At 44.0% G+C, this 20,345-nt stretch overlaps 1 pseudogene across 1 annotated transcript; it reads left to right on the top strand.

Annotated features, from left to right (window-relative positions):
- Positions 1-18,745: 18,745 nt before the first annotated feature.
- Positions 18,746-19,330, top strand: LOC308263149 (DNA polymerase epsilon subunit 3-like; annotated as a pseudogene). Its single transcript has 2 exons — positions 18,746-18,932; positions 19,143-19,330. The product of its transcript is annotated as a DNA polymerase epsilon subunit 3-like (transcript).
- The last annotated feature ends 1,015 nt before the right edge of the window (positions 19,331-20,345 follow it).

Genomic DNA, 20,345 nt, shown 5'->3' with positions numbered 1-20,345 from the left:
CTCCAGCATTTATTGTTGTTTGACTTCTCGATAGAAAAACTTTGTGTCAAAGTCCTAATATATGAGCAAAAACTAGAAAATAATATCTAGAACATACCACAGCGCTGAATATGTAGTGAGTTCCACCCGGAGCTGTGTCCTTACTGAGCATCAGAGACCCTGGTGGTGAGGAATCCTGAGTGTGCGAAGCGTGGAAGAGCCTTTTCTTAAGAGAGAAGCTCAAGGGTTAGGGGTGTCACTTGGAGATAGAATGCCCCTGGATTCCATCCCCAGTACCACAAAAAAGAAAGAAAGAAAGAAAAGACCTGAATGGAGCCTGAGTATTAGGAAAGCCTAATAACCACCCAATGTGGATATGAATTTACATTTCAAAATGCTTTGGAATGGTTTCTAGGAAAGATTCATTAAGGAAGAAAGGTATTCTAGAAATGTACCCATCCCAGTAACTTTGTCCTCCATTCCTCCATACTATTATTATTGTTGTTGTTGTTGTTATTATTATTATTTATTTATTTATTTATTTATTTATTTTTGCTGGTCTGGGGATGGAACCCAGGGGCATTTGACCTCCGAGCTACACCCCTTGCCCTATTTTTTATTCTTTATTTTGAAACCGGGTCTCACTGAGTTACAGAGGGCCTCACTAAGTAGCTGAGGCTGTCCGCGAACCGCGGTCCTCCAGATCTCAGCCTCCTGAATGCTGGGATTACAAGCGTGCGCCACCAGCCTCCTGAATGCTGGGATTACAAGTGTGTGCCACCATGCCCGGCTATCCATTGTATTGTTAACTGAGATCTCAGCAAGATTAGACCTCTCCTGGTTGACTTGAGCTGAGAATTCCCACAGCTTGGGCCCTGGTTTCTAGCCTGGTAGCTGCTGCTGATTGCCTCCTAGTGGCCATGCCCTGAATGTGTGCAGGAGAGGGAGCAATACAGAGACAGGAGTCAGGAAGAATTGCAATTACAGAGACTGGAAGGCATACAGTAATTCAGGCCCTGCTGTGTGAATAAGTTGTCATAGTTAAAGTGATTCAAGAGACTTCTGAATGCTTCTTTCTGTGTGCACTAAATTTTTTTCAAGATTAACAAAAATCCTACTAAAGCTAGTCTTGGTCTGTGGGTTTCTTCTTAAAAATGTTACCGACCCCATTCATGAAAAAAATTCATCAAAATGAAGATGAAGATGGCATCATTCCCCAGAGCGCCAATGAGAACCAGGAAAACACCCAAATAATTCCTAAAGAAGCCAGATATTAGCTGAGCATGGAGGTGCATACTTGTAATCCCAGGACTTGGCAAACTGAGACAGGAGTATCACAGGTGCATGGCCATCCTCCGCAACTTGTGAGGCCTGCCACAACTTAGAGAGACCGTGTTTCAAAATAAAGAATAAAAAATAGGGCTAGGAGTGGAGCTCGGAGGTAGAATGCCCCGGGTTCAATTCCCGGTATGAAGAAGGAGGAGGAGGAGGAGGAGGAGGAGGAGGAGGAGGAGGAGGAGGAGGAGGAGGAGGAGGAGGAGGAGGAAGAGGAGGAAGAGGAGGAGGAGGAGGAGCCGCCAGACACTATCTTTATGAACAAGACTGGAGGAAAAGGCTAAAGTAGAAATGCTAATGGTGATGTGCACAGGCCTGGCTCTGAGCATCACAACTTTGTTTTTGTCCTGGGGGTGGTTTCTATGTCAGATAATGTCCTAGCTAGAAATAGCTGGCATATTCAGACTGGGTAATTTGGAGAAAGTGTTAAAAAGTTGTAAAAGGTCAATGGAGGAGTATGAGGAATGGTTCTGGCACCACCAAGACTGAAGGGAAGAGAGGAGGAGGAAGGAACAGTTAGAAAAGTGGGGTGCGGCCGGGTGTGATGACACATGCCTGTAACCCCAGTATTCAGGAGGCGCAGACCAGAGGTTCGCGGACAGCCTCAGCTTCTTAGCCAGGTCCTTCACAACTCAGTGAAATTCTGTTTCCAAAAAATTAAAAGAATAAAAATATAGGACCCAGGGTGTAGCTTGGAGGTAGAATGTCCCTGGGTTCCATCCCCAGACTGGGAACTCAGAGAGCAGGGGCCTGTGGATGGAGTTGACCTTCTAAGGCACAGAGAGGTTGGACAGAGGGTTTGGTGGAACAAACTGCTTTTCAGAAATAAAGATCAAAACAAATGTGGCCTCTCCTTTCTGGAAAGAAGTGACTGTTTAAATGTGCTTTCTAAAAACTGACGATGAAGCAAAAATACTCCTTAAATATGGAAACTTAGGTGAAAATTGTGTGCTTGCCTATAAAGTCTATATATTTCTGCAGACACGTACATGCACACAACACACACATACAGCTCGTGCCTATAAATGCCTCTGGCCAGAGAATTACTTGGGAGGGACACAGTTAACAAACTCAGGAAACACACTATCAGTCAATGGGTGGCTATGTCTAGGCCCATTTCCTGCCCCTAAATCATTTTTATGATAACCTGATATCTTCTGGGAGAAACAAAGGGCAACTTTTACTTTAATAATTTGTTATTAGCTGCCTTGAAAAATATGACCAATTGCTAGACACAGCAATGGCTAGGCATATGCCCGTTATTCAGGCAATTTGGGGGACCGAGACAGGAGAATTGGAAGTTTGAGAGCAGCTTGGGAAGTTGAGTGAGACCCTATTCCAAAAATAAAATAATAGCTTGATGGCAAAGCAGGCACCTAGCATGCTTGAAGCCCTAGGTTCAATCCCTACTACTACATTAAAAAAAAATAAACACTAAAAACTCACCAAAAACAGCAACAATAAAAAGTCCATAAATAAAATATTGACAAACTAGCTCTGAAGCACTTTTATAACCCAGCCTCACCCATATGAGCCAAAGATTCTTGTCTAATAATTTAGTCCAAACTCCCTAAAATATTAGTAGTACTTTCTTAGGCATCTGCGATGCTAGCCAGGTAAATTCATAACACAACTTTGCATTTATTTTGCACCTTAACATTTCCAAAGAATTATAACAAAACGAGTACCCAGTTTTATTTCTTTGCCCATTTTAGGAAGTAGATACACAATCATGTAATTTGTTTTCTTAACCTATTGCTCAAATATAAGGACATGATCCTCAAATATAATTGAGTAAATGTTTCCCTGTTGAATTGATCTAAAAAGATAAAAAGAAAGAAAAAAAAAATCCCCAGGAGAAAACTGGAAAGTCGATCATGGAAACCTTTGGCTTTTTATCTCTGATGAGATAGTTGTAAAAAAAGAAAAAATAAATGGGAACTTCTGGCTTCATTGTCTGTATTCATAAATGAAAAGTTAGCAAGAATTGGCCTCTGATTCTAGAAAGTGCAGAATAGTGGACTCTGGCATGATGACTACCCTTGAGGTCGGAGTAACGACTGAAGGGGTGATGCTGAGGGACTTCTGGGGTTCAGGCCATGTTATTTTTTTATACTGGGCGCTGGTTTTTATAGGTTTGTTTCACTTGTGAACATTTATTAAGCTTTACAGTTCTCTGTGTATATTTTTGTGTATGTTTATTAGACATTAAAAAGCTCATGAAACAGCAGTTCTTTTTAAGTAATTCAATGTCAAATAACAGTACCCCTGAAGCAAATAACTTCAAGTTCTGTTTATCCTTGAAAATTAATTAAAGGTTTGGGCTGTGGACCAGTTGACTTAGGTTAGAATCCTGGCCCTGCCCCTCAGTAACAAGGCCTTGAATATATTACCTAACATTTCTCAGATTTTATTTGTTCATCCATATAATAATAACATGAACATGACTGACGTGTGAAGAGGATGAAGAAAGGAGCCCACTTAAGGTGCTAAGCACAGGGTCGGACACATGGTCAACTGCCCAGAAATGACTATTACAGCTCTGATCATTACTGTGGTGGATACAAATCTCATTTGTCAAATTCAACTGTGTATGAAGATTTTCTATATGTTTTTATGCCTCTCTTACTTTTTAATTTTTAAAATTTTTTAATTTTTTATTGAACATAAATGGTATACATTTAAACTATACTTGGTGCCCTCTCTCCCCCACCCCTGTTTTCCCTTCCCCCCTCCCACCAATGATTGTCCAGGGTAACCATGCCATACCAGTGGTACTCTCTTACTTTTTATGTGCTCATTCTCGTGGGTAGCAGAAACTCAAGTCTGCTGTTTCTGTTTGCCTATTCAAGCCCTGAGATTATATCTAAGTTTCAGGAGGCTCACCATTTCCCCACACTGTATCTACTGAACTTTCTTATTCCTGTCTGGTCTAGAGTCACCCTCCATATGATTCTGTCTTTCAGGGGACCCAGGATGATTGCTGTTGATCTTTGCAAAGACAATAGTGCCACGGGAGGCTGTTTGGGGCTGTGTAGATGTGAGCACACTTTCTACTCTGGCATATTGAAGCCCATCAACATTCTACCTGGGAAAGTGGTTTGCCTTCCCCCCCAGGCCCGCTCCCTGCCCATACTGCCTCAGTCCACCGGAGGAACAGAAAATGGGACACCTGTGTTACTTTGTAGAATGACTACACTGGTATAACAAAAGAGACTTCAAACACCAGAGAGAAGTTTCTCTCTCATGTAATCATCTGGCCTGTCTGGGCAGGTAGGTAATCTGCTTCATGAAGTCACTGGGCAACCAGATTCCTTTCTGTTTATGATTTCACCTTCCCTTAAAATATCTCTTATTCTCCATGGTCAAAGTCAGGCTCAGGCACATTCATGTTCCAGATCTCAGGTAGGAGAAAAGGGAATAAGTTTAGGCAAGTCTTCCTCTTTATATATCTTGGGTAGTTGCTGCCTGGTAGGTACTAATACATATCTATTTAGGGAAATTTAGTGTGTGTTTTCTCAAAGCATTTGCAAAGTTTAGGTTGCTGGACACAGAGCTGGAAGATTCTGTTTTTGTAAGTTTTGGATGGAGTCTAGAAACCTGTGGTTTTAAAAGTTCTTCAGACATAGAGATACATACCTGTAATCTCAGTACTTGGGGGACTGAGACAGGAGAATTGCAGGTTTGAGGCTATTCTCAGCAATTTAGCAAGACTGTTTTAAAAAAATAAGGCTATGGGTGTAACTCAGAGGTAAAATGCTCCTAAGGTTAATTCTTAGTACAAAAAAAAAAAAGAGAGAGAGAGAAAAACCCCTTCAGGTTTAATTGTTAGGTATAGCTAGTTACTATTAAAACAATTCCCACATTTATATGTGGAATCCAAAAAAGTCAAATTCACACAGAGAGTAAAATGGCGGTTACCAGAGCTTGGAGTATGGGGAGAAGGTTTGGGGAGATGTTGGTCAAAGGACACAAAATTTCCACTTGAAGAAATAAATTAAAAAGACATATTGTACATCATGGTGACTATAGTTAATGAAAATATATTAAAATGGCAAGAGAGAAGATTTTAAGTATTCTCAACACAAAAAGGAGTATGTTAGGTAATGCACAAGATTTCATGTCCTGATTTAGCCATTTCACAATGTATACATATATCAAAACAGCAGGTATTGAGGCATAGTGGCTCACGCTTGTAATCCGAGCATTTGGGAGGCTGAGACAGAAGGACCGCGGTTTGCGGACAACCTCAGCTGCTTAGTGAGGCCCTTTGCAACTCAGCGAGACCCTATTTAAAAATATAAAATAAAAAATAAGGTGGGGGGTGCAGCTCGGAAATAGAGTGCCTCTGGGTTCCATCCCCAGTACCCGCCCCCCCCCCCAAAAAAAGTAAAAGAAATCATTATGTTACAACAATACATAAATACAATTTTTATTTGTTAACTACAAATAAAAAGGAAAGGAAGGAGTCTCCTCTATGTTTAGTGGCTTTACACAATTAGAGTGTTCTTGCACAGGGCAGCTAGGTGTGTGTGTTATGGGTTGTAGGTAGCATCCCTCCACATTGTGATTCAGAGAGCCAAGTGTCACAATGAGAACACAAAGTAATCCTGACTGCTCAGAAAGAACACACTTCCTTTAGGGCTGAGGAAACAAGGAAAGAGGTTGACATTATTTGCATTAATCGGGGCTCCCAGAGAACGGAGAAGGGGCCGCCTCCTCTGCCACCATGTCTAAGTAAGCTTGGAGGAAGGCTACCACAGGGCTGGGACTCAGTCCTCTCAGGACGGTGTGCTAGCCAGCCCTGCGGGGGTCTCCAAGAAGACACCTTGAAAACAGTCCTGTGAGTGTTGGAAAACTGGATTCCACTGCAAGTGCACACTGGACTTCACTGCTGTTATTAAAATAATTGCACTGGTGAAGACATAAGGCTGAGAGGAGATTGGCGGGTGCTGGAGACAAACAGAAAGCGCACAGAAAGCAAACGAGGATGCAAGTCTCTTCTCCCTCCCCAGAATTTTCCATTTTCCTCTAGAGCCCATTGGCAGAATCTAAGAGGGAGGCAGCTGGCAAAGTGGAAATACAGCCACAGCATTACAGAGCAGTGCGCAGCTGAGCAGGGTTGAAGACCCCAGTACCTGGCTGGCTCTGTGCGGTGTCCTGGGGTGGGTGGCATGGGCGGCCAGCACCCCTCCCTGATCAGTTCTTCTGTTGGCCCCTTTGGATCTGCTCTCCCCCTGCCTCCTGCCCCTGAGCAGGGTCCCAGCTCCATCTTTGCAGTGCACAACAGGCTACCTGGTCTCCTAGCTTCTGGTTGTGAGCACCTTGGGGAGATGGGAGGGCAGGAGGGAGGGAGGGTGGCTGCTTGCTCACTCGGCCCCTGGCCAGGGGAGTGCTGTGTCCTTCCTCAGAGCTTCCTGCTTTGTTCTGCAGACCCTGGGGTGACATCACAGCCTTGTTGATTTTAGCTGTACAATACTGCACTATCCCAATAGGCTCCTAGCAGCCCAATCCTGTCTCTGTAAATAGTTTCTTCACTGCATTATCTTCACATGGTTATATTTGAGGGTACTGCTCTTTTTCTGGGACCCTGCCTGACAGCCTAGGCCTGAGAAGAAAAGGAGTGGACCTAATTATAGAGAACCCAAGAGGGTAGGGGTGGGGAGACAGCCCCCTTAACCAACTGCACAGGGGAGAATAAATAACCCGACATCACTCTCCCCTCTCCTGATATCTCCCCATTGGCCAAATGCAGTGGAGAAACCAGAAGAGAGTTTATTAACGTGGGCCTCACAGGATAGCCTCCTCTGTCACAGAGCAGGTTGAAGATGGCTAGAAAGAAGAAGTGGGAGAGGGAGCAGAGGAGATCTACCCGTGTGCCTGGGGGCGTCTGTCACACAGATCAGAGCATGGGGAGCATCACCTTCCTCTGTGTGACAAACTTATTTACAATAATAACTAGACATAATTATTTCATTCTTGATTTTTTTTTTGGTGGTACTGGGGGTGGAACCCAGAGGCTTTCTACCTCTGGGCCATACTCTCAGACATTTTTTATATTTTATTTGGAAACAGGGTCTCACTAAGTTGCTGAAAGCCTCACTAAATAGCTGAGGCTGGCTTTGAACCTGTGCGATCCTCCTGTCTTGATTTTTTCTTCCATTTTAAAACAAACCATTCTCAACTTAGAAGAATGGTTTTAGTATAAAAATGTTCAGATTCTGTAAAATATTTCATGAATGAATTTTTTTGGAGATGAATGAATTTTTTTGGAGATGAACATTTTTATTTGAACAGGTAGATTTATTCCATTACAAAAATTATGTTTACACTATCCCAAATTATCTTAAGTTCCTACAATGTTACAAAATGGTGAAATTTTGGGTTGGATGCTTCAGAAAGCTATAAAAACCAATTCAATCCACTCCTAAGCCTTGAAACTAGGTGGTTAGTGGAACGTAATAAGTCATCAGTTTTGATAATGCAAATGTAACCAGGACCCTACATTACATATTTTCTAAGTACTTATTTTAATACTAAGTATCTTTGACTTCTTTGATTCATTATTCTTTATATCATTCTACTTGGGAATGTAATCATCATTGCACACATAATAATATATATTATGTGTTAAGGCCTTTAACAGAAAATGCTGTTATAACGACGTAAGTGCAGGGACTAAAATGGCAAAAGCTTGAGGAGGTCAAAACCTCCTATTAAGCTTTGCTTTTGTAGTCTGAGATGAAATAATGTTTCAAGAATGGATTTAATCTTGTGCTTATGAAAGAAAAGCATCGCACCCCAGGCCTTTAGATTTAACACAAATTAAAAAACTCCAAGTAGTGTCATGACAAACTGAAGCAACTCAAATCGTGTTTCTTTCTCTTTACAAACATCGCACTGTCACAGGCTGTTCTGGGTTTACGGCTGCAATGAGGAACACACACCACACCACGGGGTTTTGTAGAAGCAAGCACTAGCCCCTGAGAACCACAGCAGATCCACACTCTGAAAGTCTTACACTTGGAATGAGTGTGTGTGGCTGAGTCCAGGCCTCGCTGTGTTGGGAGTGACTGCTGACTGAATGTTCTCTGAATTCACTGCCGTAGAGAAGGCAGTGTTCGTTAAGGGATAAGTTATAAAAAGACAAAAAATTGAAAACTTAAATATATGTTTATTTTGTGTGTAGGTGGCACTGGGGATTGAACTCCAAGGCATTTCACCTCTGAGCTAACCCCCCAACTCGATTTAATTTCATATCTGGTAACAGGTTCTCACTAAGTTGTGTAGGGCCTTACTAAGTTGTTGAGGCTGGCTTTTAGCCTGCAATCCTCCTGTCTCACCCCGCCCCCCCCCCCCATGTACTGGGACTACAAGCATGCGCCACCATGCCCAGCTTACCTAAAATTCTACAACTCTAGTGGAACTTAGACCAACAAAGGATTTCTTTATTGACATTGTTTAGATTTGCTAGTGCATGGTGCTACCAGAAGCCAATCAGTTAGATAGGGATTTCATTAGTGCTAAAACCTTTTCGAGGCACTGCCTGCACGGGGGTTGACCAATGTCCTTTTACACTTTATCTGTGTTTTTTCAAGGTTGTGACTTCTGCAGCTTTGCAACTTCAGCTCCCACAAGATCTCTCCTGCTGCTCTTGCCTTCCTGATTTTTTTGGGCTCCCACTGTCCCCTTTTTCTACTTCCCAGAACTACCTAGTTCAAATCCTCATAGAGACACTCTTATCTGGCCAACACATCTCTTATGGGGGGACCAGACTGTGTTATTGGCTTTTGGCTAGCCTGGGCACTGACACTGTTGGCTCCGGTGACCAGAAGAGGGTGGAGGCACCTGACTCAAATCATGACTGTCAAGGAGTTCTGGGAAACCCAGGTTCTGGGAGGGCAAGTGTCACAGAAAAAGAGAGTAAACACACCCCGAACCCCCAAAGCTGAATGAGGACTTCTGCTGGAGTAGATTGGAGAGAGCTCTGGGAAGAGTCAGGCGAGCTTGGCTATGACCTGCTCTACTGTTTTTGCAATTCTGATATTTACAACATCCTCCATTTGCTGAGACCCTAATAGGTATTTTATCTGAGAGGAGGACACAAGTCATAGAACTCTCAAAAACAGAAATGGCTGAAACAAAGGTGGTGTTTTCTCTCTTTCCCCTCAGATGGAGAAATCTAGCTTTGTCTGGCTGCTGATGTTGGTTCGGGGCCAGCTTCTCTGAGACTTTCTTGGATTTTCTCATCTGCTTATTGCATCACAGTTGAATGATGACTCTTGAGACTGTAGACACAACTGCCCTTTTCAAGATAGAAAGGGAAGAACGGAGTCAATGGGTCGAGGTTTATGCCTATTATCAGGAAGCCCAAAATGCTTCCCAGAATCCCCTGCAGGTTTCCCTGATGTCTCACTGGCCAGGATGGTGTTAGGTGGCCATCTCTGGCTACAGGGCAAGCAAGGATGGGGATGTTCACGTGGCTTCCTTCCCGGAATGAAACTGAGTCTCTGCTGGCAAAAACAAAGAGTGGAACGGGCAGTAGGGAGGTGTGGGGAGTGGTGTCACACAAGGGCTAATTCCATCAATCTGGTTCCTTCCAGAGTGGTGAAATCAAAGAATCAAACACATGTGAAATGTGCTAGAGAATCATTCTCAAAATGAAAACCTGAAGTTCCCTGTGGGATCATTCTATTTCATATGGCTCTTTTGATAAAGAGAGATACTTTTTTTCAACTTTGACAAAATCAGAAAGGACTGCCTATGTCCTGGTACTACCTACCTGTCTGACTCCTCCAGCCCATCTCTCCACTGTCAGTCCTGCTGCCCACGCCCCCTCTGACACTGGAGGAGCGTGCAATCTCCTTCCAAGATCCTTGAATCCACTAAGACTATTCTCACCCCAGAGCTTTTGCTTCTGTGATTTTCTCTGCTCGGAACAGACTTTCCCCTTTCTGTTTCTACTTCAAATATGTTCACTGTGATTCCTGACCTATGGGAAACCCTTCCCCCCATTGTTCTTTCTAGTTTTTCCTTCAGATAACATTTTTTATTCTTGTACAGTTTATTGATGAGCATTTACCTGCTTGAGAGGCAGATAATGTTTAAGAACCTGGGATCTAGAGCTTGGTGTGGTGGCACATGCAATCCCAGCATTTGAGAGGCTGTGAGACAGGAGGATGGTGGTTTGTGGACAGCCTCAGCTACTTAGTGAGGCCCTTTGCAACTAGGTGAGACTCTGTTTCAAAATAAAGAATAAAAAAATAGGGCTGGGGTGTAGCTTGGAGGTAGAATGGCCCTGGGTTTCATCCCCAGTACTGCAATGGCTGGCATAAACATTACCCAGAATCCTGCTTCCTCTTGTTTCTCAGCTAACAAACAAGACTCGCCTCCCCTTGGAGTACTGTTAGGTTTGGGACCACATAGGCAATGACCATGAGGCTGTGCATGGGACCAGGGCTCTTGCCTACCCCCATCTGGATGGCTGCAGCATCAATTAGGTGTTTTGCTGGCTGATCCCACCACCTTGTGACAGCTGCTTCCCTGACTAGCCTGAACTCTGGCCCAAGTCACAGCTCAGGGCTGATCTGACCTTCTATGAAGAGTATTTTCCAACCCGCAGACAATGGTAGCTTTGTGGGCCAGCTGCTCTGAGTTCCCTTTCAGAGGCCACCAGGGCTTTTAAATCACATAAAAAGCACGTCTGAGATGTGCAGTGGGGACTCGCGTCAGGCAGCTAGCTACTCTACTAATTCTTGTTTAACACTAGGTCTCAGGGGAGCCATTAGGAGCCATGTAAAACAGACCTCAGCCCCCCTGGCTGGCTTCCAGATCCTTTTGTTGGCTGCCTTGGGAGCCTCTGCAGAGGCCTGGACCATTTCCTGTGGCCTCTGGGCCCCTGGCCAATAGCTTAAAGGCCAGCCTCCCCATCTTCTGGGTACCGCCACTTGGGGATGGCCTTCGTGCCTCCCATTCGCTGCTCTAGCCCTGCTGTAAGTCTCTTTATTAACAGTTTCTTTGCAAGCTCATGGTGGTCCCTGAACTTGTCTGCGATTTCCTGGAAAATAAACAACTGCTGTGTCAGAACATGAGTCCCAACGGATCATTCTATAAGTCTCTCCTAAGTCAATCCCTATTTATGGTCTCTGGCTATCCATCCCCCTACACACACACACACACACACACACACACACACACTCCTTGAAAACCCCTCTATATGCCAATAAGAACCTTCCAGAAGCCTTGAGAAGGAAGACTGCCTCTTAAAGAGTGGAACATGCAATGATACCTGATACACGAGGGTGTTGCTTTCTAGAAGGTTCTTCAAGGTTCCTTTCAGGAGACATACTAGGCCACAAGTGCCTCCCTTGGAGCTTTTCTCTGTCCTCAAACCTGGCAAGTTGCTTTAAGCCCTTTCCCAGAGGACAACCCAGAGCCAGGCAGCCAGTTCCTGGGACTGGCTCCCCATTCAGCTTCCTTGGTCATCTCAGCCTGCAGCAGTGACGTCCATTTTCCCTGGGAAGCCCTGTCCAGAGAGGAGCCAGGCTTGGCTTGTTGCCTCCATAGGACTTGGCTAGGAGCCCAACTTTCAATCAAACCCCATCCACGTTTCCTGTTCTCAGCAAGTCCTTGCATTTGCTCAAGTCATGTGGCTGAAAGAAATCTTAAAATGCTGATTGCCTTTTTGTCTAGGAAGGGAATGCAGAAATGACCCAGTTCACTGGCAGTCAGCTGTCCTTTAGATTCTGTTACCTCCCCATCAGAAGGTCATGGCTATCCAATAAGGGGGGAAAAAGTCCCCAACATGTAGACTCACCCTCTCATTCTCTGGGCACTTTCTGCTAATTATCTAGAACTCTCTGGAGCCCGCTTTGAAAGTCGTTCATTACTACGGAGCAAGGTGTGGCCCAGAGAGCCCGGCACACTGAGGGGGTAACTGTTACTTGGAGTCCTGGGTGTGACTGGACTCTGGAGCTCTTAAAGCCAGATAGGTGCACTTAGGAATGTTCTGCTGATGTGTAGCACATTATCCACATTTGCTTTAGATTTGGTCCTATGGTAAAATGGTACAATACTAAACTCTCCTGTTTTCACTGACTTTGGTAATTTCTCCTGGTTGGTGTACTAGTTAGCCAGGGCCATCAGGATAAATCACCACAGACTGTATCACATACACATCAAACTTGTTTTCTCACAATTCTCAAGGTTGCAAGTCCAAGGTCAAGGTGTCAGTGGGGTTGGTTCTTCTGGAAACCTCTTTCCTCGGCTTGCAGAGAGACATCTACCTGTGCACCTGCCTTGTCTTTCCTCTATCACTGTTTGTAGCCAAGTCTCTTTTTTATAGTAATATTGAATTAGGGCCCATTCATTTTTCATTTTACCTTATTAAATCTCTGAAGGTTTTATCTCTATATATAGTCACTATTATAGTTTAGATAAACATCCCTTAAAAGCCCATGTATTCAAGGCTCAGTTGCCAGCCTGTGTCACTTTTGGGAGGTGGTACTCTCTTTAGGAGGAGGGGTCTAGCGGGAGGAAGTTAGGTCACGGGGTCGTGCCCTTGGAGGAGATAATAGCAGCCCAGGCTCTGCTTCTCTTTGTTGTTCAGCTACCATTGGGTGAACATCTGCTCCAACACCTGCAACCACCATGATGGCCTTGCCACCTTGGAAACCATGAGCCAAAATTAACTATTCTTCTTTCTAACTTAACTATCTTGGGTATTTTGACACAGTGACAGAAAGCTAACACCAGAAAGTGGTACCAAGAAATGGGGTCATAGTTATGACTATTTCTGATGATATGGTATGGAAGGAAGATATATATGGAGACTCAGTCTGGAGAAAGCCTACAGGACTCTAAACAGAGCTTAATGAGTAATTTTGATGAGGACTCAGAAGCTCTGAATGCTAATAGAAATGTGGCTAGTAAAGGGTAATATGAGGTTAAAGATGGAAATAAGGACTCTCTAAAATGAGACAAGAAACATCCCATATTACACCATAGAAAGACTTTGGCTTCCTTTCCTCTATGCTTCAAGTCCTTCTGGGAGGCTGAGCTTAAAGGTGTTGAGCAAGTTTACCTGATGAAGAAAATTTTAAGACAGTATATCATTGCTGGCTGCTTTTAGGTAGATTAACAGCGAAAACTGGGAGCAATTGGCAGAGCAGGAAGATTTGGAAAACTTGTAGTTTGGCCGGCAAAGGAATGTGTTTAATAAGATTCAGTCAATCAGTGTGCAGTTACTAAAGATATTAGCACCATTAAAAAGAAGCCAAGTAAGGGTACAATAGAAAAGATGCCTGAGGGCATATCAGAGATCAGCAAATACCTATGCACTGTAGGCCCAGAGGTGGGAAGGTGCAAACTTATATCAAAGACTTTCACTTGAGAAGCCCTGAAGCATCCTGTTCAGGGAGGGCCACTCAGGGAACTGTGTCCCCAGGATTCACTTTCCAATGTTCAGCCATCAAGGCACATAGAGGCTACTTCTGCCATCGTTCAAGTGGGCTCTGGTTCAGCTTGTGCCACTGGCGGACCTGGGCAGTGTTCAAGTGATGCTGGTTTTGCTGGGCACGCAGAATGCAAGAGTTACGAGGTCATAGAGACTTTTACCAAGATTTCCAAAGAAAGCCTTCGATATCAGGCAATCCATAGCAGGGTTGGAGTGCCTGCAAGCAGTCTGAGAGGGTAGGTGATGGTGAAGTGGTGAGAGTGAGGCTGCAGGAGAGACCATAAGAATTAAGAGAGGCCAGGGACAGGGAGTGTCTGTAGGGCATAAGCAGAGCCAGCCCAAGACAGAGGTCATGTGGGCTGCAGGCAGAGACACCATAGGAGCAGGGCTGTCCATGTTCCTGGGAGCCCCCCTTCTGCCACCTTGTACTGTGGATGCTGAGCCCAGAGCTACAGTTTTTTTTTTTTTTTTTGTGGTACTGGAGTTCCTGGAAACCCTTCTACCTCTGGGCTACACTCCCAGACACCTATTTTTTATATTTTTATTTGGAAACAGGGTCTCTTAAGCCAGCATGGCTGGCTTCGAACCTGCACGATCCTTCTGTCTCCGCCTCCCAAGCGCGGAGATTACAAGCATGCGCACCACACCCCGCTGAGCTACAGGTTTTAATGTTTGCTTTGCTGAGTTTCTGTCTTGCTTTATTGTGGTACCTCCTTTCTATGTTCCTAGGTTTCTGTTTTGGAATAGAAACATCTACTCTGTGCCATTGTATCTTGGAAGTATAATTTCTTTTTGCTTTTTTTTTTTAAGTAGGAGCTCATGGTCCTATTTAAATAGGAGCTTTTAGTCTCAGAGGAGACTTTGGAGTTGGACTTTTGAGCACTGCTGGAACCGCTATGGCTTTGAAGATGCTTGGAGAAGGACTGAATGCATTTTGCATTATGAGATGGACATGAGCCTTTAGAAACTAGGGGTAGAAGCCAGGTGTGGTGGTGCACTTGGGAGGCTGAGACAGGAGGATCCTGGTTCGCGAACAGCCTCAGCTACTTAGTGAGGCCCTTTGCAACTCAGTGAGACCCTGTTTCAAAATAAAGAATAATAAATAGGGCTGGGGGTGGAGCTCAGAGGTATAATGCCCCTGGGTTCCTTTCCCAGTACTGAAAAAAAAAAAAAGAAAGAAAAAGAAACTAAGGGCAGAATGCTATAGTTTGGGTAAGTGTCCCCCAAAGGCTCTATGTGTTAAAGGCTTGGTCACCAGCCTGTGGAGCTACTGGGAGGTAATGGAGCCTTTAGGAAGTGGGTACTAGTAGAAGGAAGTTAGATCATTGGGGTGGCTTCTTGAAGGGGATACTAGGACCTCAGCCACCTTTCCTCTCTTTCTGCCTCTTACCTGCCATGAAGTGAACAGACCTTCTCTACCACGAGCTCCTACCATGATGTACTGTGCAACCACCCACCCCAAACAATGAGATAAGCAACCATGGGTGGAAGCCTCTAAAACTGTGAGCCAAAATAAACCTGTTCTCTTTTAAAATTAAATACCCAAGGTGTGTTGTCACAGTAATGAGAAGCTAACAGTCACATTCTGAGGTGTTGGGAGTTAGGTTTGACCATATGAATTAGGGAGTGATATAATTCAGCTATCATGGTTGGCTAGACTTCATAATATCCTTGTGGCTAATTCAGAGAACATATGGAAACTATATTCCTGGAATTCTTGTACATTCAAAAAACATTCTTCTGTAGCTTTATTTTTAGGTCAACATCCACCCCCCAACCTTAAATTTGGAAAGCATTGCTCTATTGACGTCTAGTCTTGCAAATTCTTATGGAGAAAGTCTGAGGCCAGCTAAATTGCTTTTTCCAGCTCCATCTGCCAGACATTTGAGGGGGATCCCCATGGACCATCTTGACACAAACTACAAGAAGACAGAGGGCTCACAAATGGCCCACGTGAAACCATCCAAAGAACTCTCCATCTGAGCCCAGCCCAATTGCCAGTCCACAGATTATAGTAAACAAAACAGGTGTTTTTAAGCCACTGTGTGGAGGTGGTTTGTTATACAACAACTGATACCTGACACGTAGACCTAGTAGTAATTCTCCTTGGATTACAGTCAATGTCTTTAGGCACGAGTTACTTTGTGTGGGTGAATGGTTTAGTCTGTGTTCCACTCTAGGCAGCTGGTCTTTGCAGCTTCAGGGCTGTTTGTAATGCAATGTAGAAACTCTTGTTCCCATCCTGTCTCACCTACAGACTGCTGCCTGCAAATATAGTAGAATCTGAGTGAATGCTCCCTCGGTACAGTACCATGTGTACCACGTTTTCAGCTTCTCATTAGGGTGAGACCTGACTCTCCCAGCCCTGGCACCCACCCTCTCTCTCAGCAGCTCCCTGCACCTGCTTCATATGCAGTGTGTTTGGGAGCCTTTCTCCAAGTACTGCAGTTGGGGGCCACACATGTCTCTTACTTTCATTACAGATGGAGTTGCATTTCTTATTCTCAATTTTGTAGATGGTAGGAGGGTGTGATGTCCTGCAGGGAAGAAAGGCAGTTTTCTGCTTGTTATGCCATTAAAGTATTAGAATAATACAAATAAAAATCTATTTGGAAACAGTCTTGGTCTAATCAGGTTTCTATAACAAAATACTGTAAGCTAGATGTCTTGTAAACAACAACAACAACAACAACGACAACAACAAAATGCTCTCTGGCTCATAGTGGGCTCCTCCTCGCCGAGCCCTCACATGGTAGAGGAAGCAAATGTCTTCCCTGGAACATCTTTTATCTTTCCTTTTTATTTTTTGTGATACTGGGGATTGAATCCACAAGCATTCTGCCACCATCCCTTTTTATTTTTTTATTTTGTAACAAGTTAGTGCTAAGTTGCTGCATATTGGCTATGAATATGTGAACTTCTTGTCTCAGCCTTTTAAGTGCTTGAATTACAAGTATGCACCACCACACCTGGTTCCCTTGACCATCTTTTATAAGGGCACTCACTAATCCTGCTGACAAGGGCTTGACCTTCATGACCTAAACAACTCTAAAGCCTCCACCTGTTAGCAACACATTGGAAATTAGGATCTCAACATATTAATTTTTGGAGGATACAAACATTCATATCATACAAGGGTTAACATAGGTTTGTCAATTTCCTGCCTGCCTGCCTGCCTTCCTGCCTTCCTGCCTTCCTGCCTTCCTCCTCTACCTCTCTCTTTCCTTCTCTCTTCTCTCTCCTTCCTTCCTTCCTTCCCTCCCTCTCCCTCCTTCTTCATTTTCTTCTTTCCTGCTTTTACAGTGTTGGGGAACAATCCCAGGCCTTACACATTAGACAAGCACTCTACCACTGAGCCATAGACCCAACACTAAGAAAAGCTTTTTGTTAACATTATTCTAAAAGAGAAAGTCATTTTGACATCTAAATGATTGCAAGTACCAAAATTCAGAAAAAGGGTAATTCTTCTTAAGAGAGAATTAGGATGTATCTTATTATTTATGTATAGGAAGTATTAATTTTTGAAGATACAGGAAAATTGCAAACTAAAATTGGGATTTACACAATTTTTCTTTAAGTAGCCTGTAACCATAAGCTTATGACTATAAGGAACATTAATCATTGTGTTTAGAAGAAATTCTCTCTTCATACACAGGGTCATTACAATTACTGTGTGTGTGTGTGTGTGTGTGTGTGTGTGTGTGTGGTACTGGGTATTGGACCCAGGTGCTTTCTCTGAGCTACACCTCCAGCCCTATTTTATTTTTCATTTTTTAAACAGAGTCTCACTAAGTTTCTGAGGCTGGTCTCAATCCTGTGATCCTGCTGCATCAGCCTTCTAAGTACTGGATGACAGGTGTGCGCCACCATGCCCAGATTATTATAATTTTTAAGTACTGATGATTATTTTAATGCTACATCAGGTTTTGAAATTCATAATTCACTTTAATCTCCTTCTGGCTCAAACCATTTCTGGCTTTAGTTTCTATGAGCATGTCAGGTAAATTGTTTATATAAGACATCTGATAGACGGGGTGCATTTTGAAGGGAGGGAAAGAGCTTTGCTGTAGAACTAAGTCCACCAGAACTCCAGTGTCTTTATTTTTGCATCTTGGTCCCATCGCCACTTGGTCTCATCTTCTGTGGACTGTGGCTGCTGGGGACCCTGGGCTAACCCTCTCAGAGTGCATCACTAGATTCTTAACACTTCTCCTCTGGACCTGCCACCAGAGCTGTGAGCATTGTGCCACATTCCTCTCCAGCACTTAGCTCCAGAGGAAATGTTTGTGGGATAACAAATGAATGGTGCACAGCACGGCCTACTGCAGGCTCCCTGGGGCCGCATCCAGAGATGGAGACTGTCCGCACTGTGCTTGTGTTGGCCGCCTGCCAGGTCTCACTTTCTCCTGGCCTCTGTGCATGTCTGGTGCATGGATTCCACTGAGGTAGAGCTCTCATGAGGAAAGCACTGATAAGAGTGCAATTGAGGGAAACTTTGTCCTCAGAGAAGAGGGAGGAAGAGTCATTTAGAAACTCTAGGACCTTCAGATTGTGAGACTGATGCACTGCCTACTGTACTTAGAGGGCAAAAAATAAGAAATTGGATGCTCTCCTTAATATGCCAAAGCTAGGGAGAAAATGGGTCATGGGAGGAACTCTAGACAAAGAAGGAGATACTATAGATGAGCAAATAAGGCGACCTAACTGAGGGGATGGGAGGGAGGAAGTGGGAAATTCTCTAATGTTCATGATGTACATTAACAAACACATCAAAGCCTATCACTAAGCCAAACATGAGAAGGAGGGAGGGGGAGGGAATGGGGAAGGAATTAGGTAAAAGCTAAGTGGGTGATGTGCACATGTATGTCTCCACCGTCTTATACCCCATTAAGATGTATGACTACGGGAAAGTCCGGAAGCCGTAGCCGCCTGAAACGGAGGCCAGAGGCAGGAGAGGGCCCGGCCCTGGCGGCGGCCATGGTGGAGAGGCCGGAGGACCTAAACCTGCCCAACGCCATCATCACCAGGATCATCAAGGAAGCGTGCCAACAACTTTGCAATGAAGGGAAAGCGCAAGACACTGAACGCCAGTGATGTGCTCTCATGGAAGAGATGGAGTTCCAGCGGTTCGTTACCCCGTTAAAAGAATCTCTGGCAGCCGGGCGTGGTGGCGCACGCTTGTAATCCCCGCGCTTGGGAGGCGGAGACAGGAGGATCGCGCAGGTTTGAAGCCAGCCGCGCACGCTGGCTTAGGAGACCTTGTTTCCAAATAAAAAAAGTATAAAAAATAGGTCTGGGAGTGTAGCCCAGAGGTAGAAGGGCTTCCAGGAACCTCAGTACCACCAAAAAAAAAAAAAAAAAAAAAAAAAAGAAGCTCTGGAAGCATATAGACAGGAGCAGAAAGGCAAGAAAGAAGCTTCAGAGCAAAAGAAGAAAGACAAAGACAAAAAAAAAAAAACAGATTCAGAAGAGCAAGACAGGAACAGAGACGAGGACAATGACGAAGACGAGGAAAGGCTGGAAGAAGAAGAACAGAATGAAGAAGAGGAGATAGACAACTGAATGGGGTGGGCACACTGGCACTGTGGAAGCTGCCACTCTGAAATGTGGTACATGTTTATGTGAAGCTTTTCCTTGCTAGGCAGTAGTCTTGGGCACAAGTGCGTAAGAAGATCAAAATAAAAACTGTTCAGAATTATCTTCAAAACCAGTGCTTCTCAGACTCAGAGCATCTGAGTGGCAGGATCCTGTTTTGTTTCATCAGTTTGAAAGTTATGACTTTTTGGTAAGAGAGATTCTAAATGGCGAGTCCATTTTATATCTCATGTTTACTTACATGTAAGTTTAAGTACTTTTTGTTTCCAGGCCTCCTTACTCAACAACAACAAAAAAAAGTAGTGATTTCCATGCTGACTGCTATGTTCCAGATCACAGAGGCAGTGAAGGAGGCTCAGGAAAAATTGAGGCTTTGATCATGGTCACCTATGTTTGGTTGTACAGTACTTGGCAATACTAGCTTATTAAGAATGGTCAGAATTGTTTAGTTTTAGGAAACTACTAAGAAACTGGGAGAGTAATGGAATCTGTCTTGTCTCTTCACTTGACAGTTGCATTCATTGAGTTTGGTTTTCTCAAGATCCGGTTGGTTTGCAGTCCTTCTATATTTCCTGTAGACATTCCACCTGCCGGGGTGGCTGCACTCTGGGCACATGTGCTCATAAACTAGCAGTGTGGATTAGAATTAGACATGCAAGGGTGCCAGTGTCTGTCTTTAACAAAACAAATGGCCAAGTATTACATGTGCCTCACTGCCACCTACCACTGCAGCTTTAGGCTTTATCATCACCTCCTGGAACGTGTCAAATCCCAGGTTTTCTCTTATTATACGTCATCTCTTCATATGCTTCATCGAAAAGCTTTTCATTCTTTAATTGGTGACGGGTTCCAGACTTCATTTCCTCTAGGCACAACTTTTTCCGACTGTGCTTCTCTTCCTCTGTATCCACATTCTCTTTTACTCGTTTCATCTCCCACTCTAGGAACTTTTGATTACTTGCTTAATATCCCAAAATGCAAG

This window comes from Muscardinus avellanarius, assembly GCF_963383645.1.
Source record: "Muscardinus avellanarius genome assembly, chromosome: 1".
NCBI classification, from domain to species: Eukaryota; Metazoa; Chordata; class Mammalia; order Rodentia; family Gliridae; genus Muscardinus; species Muscardinus avellanarius.
This window is presented reverse-complemented; position numbering and strand designations above follow the sequence as displayed.